Raw genomic sequence first — 8638 nt, 5'->3', positions numbered from 1 at the left:
CGCTACCGCCATAGTAATTTAACCTAGTACGAGAGGAACCGTTGATTCACACAATTGGTCATCGCGCTTTGGTTGAAAAAGCCGCTGGCACGGCTACCGTAGTGTCGGATTATGGTCGAACGCCTCTAAGCCGGAATCCAAGCTAGCGTGCGGTGCCACGCCCGCCGCCCGAACCCCGACCCGCGAGTGGACCACGCGCGCCCACGGGCCCGTGTCACGAGCGTGCCACCGCGGCGGACTCCGCCGGGGCGGCGGCCTCGAGCGTGATTCCGAGCGGGCGGCGGGCTGAATCCCTTTCGCGACGACTTAAATACACGACGGGGCATTGTAAGTGGCGTAGTGGCCTTGCCGCCACGATCCATCGAGATCCGACTCTTCGCCGAACGGATTCGTCCCCTACCCCCAACACATAAACCCCCGCCTCCAGCCCGGGAGGCCGACAAGGTTAGACTTTGTACTTGTGCAAAAACGCGCTATCGATGGCAAAACGGTCTGGCGCCAATGACATCTCTTGACATCACTTGAAACCCCTCACAACCCGGGGTGAATGAAGTTCAGCCGAGTTTGCACGGGCGGATCATGACTTCTCTCGGAGCGCGCTCGCGTGATCGGGCGATGTCGCGCCGGCGCCGGCGGCACAACGGCCCGGCGCCCACGCCGCATGGCTTGGCATCTAACGAAACGCCGCCGGGCAAACATTCGGCGGGTTCGCACGCGCGGATCATGGCGTTCGACGGAGCGCGACCGTGTGATCGGGGATGTCGCGCCGGCGCCCCCGGGGCCGTCCGGGCGACGGTGGCATCCCGGCCCGGCTAATGAGTTGTACACCCACCAATAGGGAACGTGAGCTTTGTTTAGACCGTCGTGAGACAGGTTAGTTTTACCCTACTAATGAGTTGTACAATAACTAACTCAGTAGAGATAGTCATGATTCCTCTAGAGTGCTTTCCTCATGAGTGTGTGTATGCTTCATCCCTCGCTCTCCCTATTCACACCACATTCAATGACTACCGGTGTTAAAAAAATGTTAAAGACACCCTCAATAGTAGGTCAAGAGTCCTTCGTCCACATTCAACACTTTAGTAACTAAGTGAATGCATGATTGAGTCCGGGAGAACAAATACTTCTTTCTTTCTTTATTTATTTTTTTTTTTCATTTATTTATTTATTTTTTTTTCATTTATTTATTTATTTATTTTTTTTTGAGTCCGCCTAACGACTCGCACAAAAATATCTTATAATCTTTCGTAAGGATGCACATGCTAATTAGGCACAAGAGCCACCCAACTTACATGATTACAATCTACATAGACGCATTCATGCTAAATTAGCAGAGGAATACTGACATAGACTCATTTTTTTCATTTTTTAAATTTTTTTTTAGATAACAATTATATACATGTCTCCTGAGCACTTTCATGCAAAACTTCACTTAGGGATAAAACAAAAATGAACAAAAGAACCAAAAAGCTCTTAAAAAGACCATTGAGGGATGAATTTACCTCTCTAACACTTTAAATCAAAAGTAGTGGGTTAGTGGGGCAAACAAGGTAGAAGTACTCGTGTCAAAGTCTGTAAGAAAAACACTAGAAAGAAAAACATGACTTCCTTATAGCACAAATAACACTACAACTCATTACTATCATTCATTCAAGCCGGAGGTTCTTAACAATAAATCATAGCTATCACCGTGAAGTAAGCATGCAAATAGCCCATCCCATCCCTCACTACCTAGAATTGTACATTGCCCCTCAATGTACACTAATCAGCAGTAACATGGTGTAGAATTCATAATAATTAAATAAAGCATGAAAGGGAAGGGAAAAGAGACCCGCCCCCATTTGGTTGATGAAGAGTGTTCGATGAAAAGCACGTCATTGGGCAACAACGCTAGCAAAGGGGAAAGGAGGAGAGGCAACAATCCGTGAGAAGTCCTCATGAAAAATAAATAAATAAGGCGATCACGACATCAAGAGAATCAAGGGGAGGAAAAACATGCATAATAGTCAAACATGAAAGTAATACAAGCTTAGCCGGGAAAGAACCCAAGCTAACAAAAGAAGTTCAACTAACAAGCAACAAAATAACACAAAGTACAAAAAAAATAAACTCGAGTCCAGAAAAAGTCGTGCTCCTAAGCGGGGTGGTGCTCGTCAACAGGTGCAGCTGGTGCTAAGGATGTGGTACTCCCTGAGGTGGTGCCAGAGGTGCAGCAGGTGCTCGCTTGATCGGCATACCTATACCACAAAAACAAGTGATCAAACCAATATTTTTATGAATACATTCATAGGAGATAAATATATCATCATGGAATTAATGAAAAATTGAAAGCACAACAATTTCTAGGTGAAGAATGAAAATTTCAGCCATTGCTACAGTAACCCGCGAAATTTTTTTAGCAAGAGTTTCTCCTAGACATCTAGCTTCCCAAAATTTACAAAATGAAGGAAAAACTCAAAGAAACAAGCATACACCACATCACAACAACCAAATATGTCATTCAAGCTTCAAAGATAAAGTGAGAACACAATAAAACCAAGTTTGTAGCAAAACCTAGAATTAGGGCTTGGAGGCTTGGGGTGATGAGATCCGGCGAAACGGTTGATAAAACTCCGATTAAAACCCAAGAGTGAGTTTGCAAGATGGAGGAGAGGTGATTAGAGGAGAAAAACTAAAAAAAAAATGGTGAAGAAATGAGGTAGAGTGAGGGAGAGATGAGAGGAAAACAAGAGGAGAAGAAGGAGGAGAGAGTGGAGAGAGAAAGGGGAACAAAGCCCCTTTAATGGGCAGCCCAGCCCATGCGTGCCCGCATGGGCTGAAAAAAACCAGCCTGAAAGCTCACGGGCGCCCATGCGGGCGCATGGCGCCCGTGAGGCCCACAGCCCACGCGCACAGGGTCCCCGCGAGAGGTCCCTTGCGGCCGCAAGGATGGCCACAAGGCCCCGGATCATGCCACAAGTGTCCATACGGGCCGTATACGGCCCGTATGGACCTGGAAAATTGAAAAATTGGCATGGTTCCTCTCGCAAACTCAATAAAATACAAATTACAACCATTTAAGCGTCGAGATGACAATGAAACACAACTAAACAATACTAAATCAAGGCCAAATACAAGCGAGCAAACCAAAGCATGAGTTGAGCACAAAAACATCAACAAAAGAAAAATACGAAAAACTCACAAACATAAGCATTCAACCACAATATAGAAACTAAGCAACTAAAAGAAATACGAAAATTTAAAGACGACGAATTTAAAAACTTGGGTAGCCTCCCAAGAAGCGCTTGTTTAACGTCATTAGCTCGACGTACCTTTTTCTTACCTCAAGGTGGATCAAATGGTGGGGACTTACCTCCAAGCCCAAGAGAAGTGCTCCAAGATGGAAAACTCATCGAGAGGCATGAAAAGACACGGAATTTACCCTTCCCCTCGAAGAATAGTCGATCGATCTCCCGTGGTGGTGATAGTGTGCAATTCATCCCCAATTTCTGTTTCTTGTCCCTCTTACACCAAATTTTCCTTGTGGTTGATTTCTTCTTATTACTCGGCCACGGAAATGTTCCCACATAGCCTACATGCTTTACATGTGTGGGAAGTGGGTTGTTCTCCTTGTACTCATCGCTATCCATTCCTTCCAAGAATTCATCCAAGGGGTTAATTGCCAAGACCTCCCCGCACACAATCAAGAATAATCATATCGCTTTCATCAAGAAAGTAGAGGGATCGTCGTGGTCCAAGGTGTGTTTCATGGCTACGGGAAGAGTGAGAATGACTTCCTCATCCCCCACTCTCAATGTCATTTTTTTCCCCCTTTTACATCAATGAGGGCACCGGGCGGTGTTAAGAAACAGTCGCCCGAGGATCAATGGGACTTCAACATCATCATCCAAATCAAGAATAACGAAATCCACAGGGATAATGAGCTTGTCTACTCTAACTAGCACATCCTCAACAACACCGCGGGGCTTCTTGATAGAACGATCTCGCAAGTTGTATCGTCATCCTTGTGGGCCCTCATGTCTTCTAATCCCAATTTTAAAAAACAGCTTTGTAAGGCATTACATTGATGCTAGCCCCCGTAGTCTCGCTAAGGCTTTTTTTCTTGCATGCCTTCCCCAATCACACATGGAATAATGAAACTCCCGGGATCGACTCAATTTCTCAAGGAGCTTCCTCTGAATCATTGCAGAGCAGTTCCGTGGTAGTGCAACTGTTTCTAATTCCTCCAATTTTCTCTTATTAGTCAGTGTCTTTCATAAACTTTGCATACTTGGGCATCCGAAAGTTAACGCTTCAACAAGAGGGATATTTATGTGCAACCGCTTGAATACATTGAGGAATTTCTTGAATTGAGCCTCGTCCCTTATCTTGCCTCAGCCTAGCCGGGATAGGGGATCACCGGCTTGTACTCGGGTATCCTTGGTGTTGGTAGTTGAATGGTTCCTTCATCTTGTTTTTTTCCTTTACCCCTTCAAGTTCACTCTCGATGGCTTAAGGGTCTTCCCCTGCGGCTACCCCATTATGTTTAGTGCTTGAGCCCTCCTCGGCTCGTGCTTCAACCTGCTTCCCGCTCCTGAGAGTGACGGCTTTCAAATGCTCCCTTGGATTATTTCCAGTGTTACTAGGTAAGCTACCCGCGGTCGCCTCCGAGTTTGCCCTAGCAAGTTGCCCCACCGGTTTTCCAATGATTGAATGAAGGCTTGAACATTCCTCAAAAACAGTTGTTTACTTCAAATGAATTGGTTGTTGATGTTCACAAATTTTGCCTCGGTATTGATCATAAACCTTGCTAACACATCTTCATGGTGAACTTCTTCTCGGGCCGTCAAGAGGTTGAGGTGGAAGTCCCTGCGGGTCATGGGTCGATGTTGTCGTTGTTGACCCCTAAGAAAAAAATTTGGGTGATTCCTCCACCCCGGATTATATGTGTTTCCATAAGGATTCCCCGGGCCTCTGGGAGCTCCCCCAACATAATCAATTGTCTCAACTGGGGCATCTGAGGCTATTTAAATTGGGCACCGAACAAGAGCATGCCCGGCCCCACAAGTCTCGCAAGACAAAATCGCACTGGACTTTGAGCTCGCACTCCAACACAAACCGATCGAATCTCTTTGTTAGGGCCTCAACCTTGGCGGCTAGCGCAAAGTGTTGTCATTTATCTCATAAATTCCAGCTGCCTTTAGGGGGTTTTTTGCCTAGTAGACCAATGACACTCATTACTTGCCATGTTTTCAATCAAGATTTCAAAGATCCTCGTGGGTTTTACTACTCAATGACTCCCCTCGCCGCAAAGATCGATGAGCCGTCTGGTTGCATAATTCAGGCCATTGTAAAGCATCTGGATCCTCATCCACGAGGAAAAACCATGATGGGGACACTTGCATGAGGGAGATCCTTGAATCTCTCATGTGCCTCAAAGAGTGTCTCTGAGTCCCCTTGCTCGGAATGCGTAAATCTCTTGTCTCAATCTAGCGGCTTTTGCTTGGTGGGAAATACCTAGCAAGAAATTTGTCCACCATTTCCTTCCATGTGGTGATCGATCCCGAGCCAATGAAGTGAGCCATCTATATGTCGCTCCCCTTAGACCGAAAGGGAATAATCTCAATCTTATCGCATCATCGGACAATCGAGTTAATCTTGAAGGTGGAACAAATTTGGAGGAAGCGAGACAAATGAGCATGCGGGTCTTCATCAGCCAACCCATCAAATTGTACGGAATTTTGGACCATCCCAATTGTGCTTGCTTTGATTTCAAAGTTATTAGCGTGCACGGTGGGAGCATGCACACCGAATTCCTCGCCAAGAACCGAGGTCTTTCATAATCGCATAAGGTGCGCCTTTGGTTCAGCCATGACTCGAAGGTTCACTAGTCTCACACTCGTGTTCCTTGATGTTCGAACTCTCACCCACCTCTCTCGCCTTTGATGCAAGGTTCTCTCGATTTCGATGGATGTGTTCTACAAGATTTGCTTGATTGGTGCGTGTCATAAGATGGTGCCTTGCACAGTAATGAGAGTCATTGATTAGGAAATAAGAGGACAATAATAAAACAAATAAAGGCAAGTAAAAGGAAAAATATGTGCAAAAATGACTAAAAAAAGAAGCAAATGTACGTAATTGAAAGAAATAATGGCTAAATCAATAAACTCTAAGTTTTTCCCGAGTATTCCTTGTGGGTTCCCCAAGCAACGGCGCCTAAAAACTTGATGAGCGATCCGCAAGTGCACGGAGTCGTCATGTAATACCCCTCGTGCGAGCACGAGAGGGTCGTATTCCCTGGGCCCAAGAATCTACTCTTACTTCCTCTTTGCGTATTGTCTAGCCGAATGATTTAAAGGGTTTCTCTAATCTATTACTTGAAATAAAAAGAACTACAAATGGAGTCTATGATAAGGTAGGGGTATAAAAATCGGGGAAAGAAATGGTCACGGATGCGGATTCCCTAGGGGCTACTAAAGTGCAAAGGATGCTAAGAATGTCATGCAATTGAAGGTTTGGACCTAGAGATTTCCTAAATTAGATCAACCCGATGGTCACGGCAATTAACCCCTAATCCGGTATAAGTATTGACACGTAACTTTCTTCCCGATCAAATCCTCATACGATTGCATTAACAAGTGGCGAAATCCCTAATTAGGGCCGGAACACAACTTGGTCTAGCCCTAATGGTGGAGTGGTACGGAATACCCGATGGTCACGGGCGATTCGTACATGAATCCCTTCCAAACTTGGTGTGTCTAGTACAAGGGCGATGGTCACGCTACCAAGTAAAACCTAACAGTTGGTTTACAGAGTTCTCATGTAAGCAACACATCAAATGCACCAAGAATGAATCACAAAAACACAACAATTGCCATAGACAAAATTAAATCATCCAAATACATAAGTTCACCCTCGAGGTTCACCCAAGCATCCGGTGACCTTTGGGGTCTACTCGTCCATGCAAACAAATACAAGCAACAAGTCCATGAAAAACAACTACAAATGGCATAAGAAAACTCCCTCAAACAATAGAAGTAGGAAGACAAGCCAAGCTAGGTGGAAATGCTTCCACGGACGCCGCGATGGGGGCGGCTTCCCTCGCTGCCTACAAACTCCCAAAGAAGAGATCGATGAAGATCTAGCCAAAACCGAGCTTCTCCCTTTGATTTCCCTTCTCCAAAACGTGTGATCTTGCCTCCTAAAGACCGGTGAAAAATTGGCTCCAAGAACTCTCCCAAAAAAACTCCTCCCTTTGCCCTAGAAAAATCGGGTTTCATTTATATCCCGTCAGCCCATGCGGGCATCCATGCGGGCGCATGGAGCCCGTGGAAGCTCACAGCCCAAATGCCCGAAAAACATGCCGTGCTACAAGACTCACCACATTGTTTTTGTTACAGATTTTCCGCTACGGCATCGAGTATTGAGAATTTCCAAAGAAACCTCACGGGCACCCATGCGGGCGCATGGAGCTCGTGAAACTCACAGCCAAATGCCCGTAGCAAGAACAATGACCTGCTACAAATACCGCTACAGTGTCGCTACAGTGCTGGGACCCCAAAAATGCCGTTTTTGGTGTCGAATTCATCCGATTTACATTTTTGAGCATCGTTCGACTCATTTAAGACCTGCAACACCGAAATAACCAATTTAGACATAAAACGGGCATCAATTCGTTAACATATTCACAAATGATACAAGATTAATACATATAAAATACATACATTTAGGCGTTTATCACCTTTGTACCCCCGGGGTTGCCATGGGCCGGATGTATTGCAGGTATAGTAAGGGGAGGACACCTCCTCCCCCAACGGATGTAGGTGCGGGCGAGCTCGCTATGCCGCCGGTGGGCATAATGGGCCATTTTTTTTTACCGAGACCGTGACGCAAGGACCCATATATAAATTTAAGAAGAAGAAGAAGAAGGAGGGAGAGAGGGACGGGACGGGACGGATCATGCGGGGTGCCGCCCAAGACGGCGCACGGCCGCCACCGGGCCGTCCCGGCCGAGGGCGGCATCCCAGCGCGCCCCGCCCCTTCGCTTTGGCATCACATGAAACCCCTGCGAAGTTTCACGATTTTTGGATGATCGAGCCAACGCTTGATTGGGGAGCATGCGCCGCCGTCGGACGGCGGTCGGTCGACTTTTGGAATCTCGCCATGACCATTGCGGATGGATTTGTCATCGTAAAAACCCCCGTGGGTGAAGTTTCATCAAAAACGCATCGAGTTGATCGGGAGATTACCGAGTTACGCCATCATGCGGCGTCGACCGCCGCTACCAAAGAAGCCCGCCGGTAGCGTAGGTGATGAGCGATCCGCAAGTACACGGAGTCGTTATAATACCTCTCGTAGCGAGCACGAGAGGGTCGATTCCCTCGGGCCCAAGGAGTTACTATTACTTCCCTTTCGCTCTATTTCCTAGCCTAACACTCCGAAAGATGAATAGTAATTATAAAAAGAGAAAGAATTAACTACAATGAAATCCGGGGTACTACTACACACAATACGTAACTCAAGGGAGAATCAAAATGCAGGGGAGTGATTTGGACAACGAATCCCCCTAGGGTTGTCATTAGGTCCTCGAATTTAGGGATGAAATGCTAGATGAGTAGTTGGGCCAAGAGAATCCTAAATTAGCTCAACCCGATGGTCA

The 8638-nt window shown here is 46.3% G+C and overlaps 1 pseudogene; it reads left to right on the top strand.

Moving 5' to 3' along the window:
* The first annotated feature begins 758 nt into the window (after positions 1–758).
* The window catches only part of LOC120278569, a 23219-nt pseudogene continuing 15339 nt past the window's right edge, over positions 759–8638 (top strand).

The sequence above is a fragment of the Dioscorea cayenensis genome, chromosome 16, assembly GCF_009730915.1.
Source record: "Dioscorea cayenensis subsp. rotundata cultivar TDr96_F1 chromosome 16, TDr96_F1_v2_PseudoChromosome.rev07_lg8_w22 25.fasta, whole genome shotgun sequence".
Classification (NCBI taxonomy): Eukaryota; Viridiplantae; Streptophyta; class Magnoliopsida; order Dioscoreales; family Dioscoreaceae; genus Dioscorea; species Dioscorea cayenensis.
The sequence above is the reverse complement of the archived record's forward strand: the minus strand, read 5'-3'. Positions and strand labels throughout refer to the sequence as shown.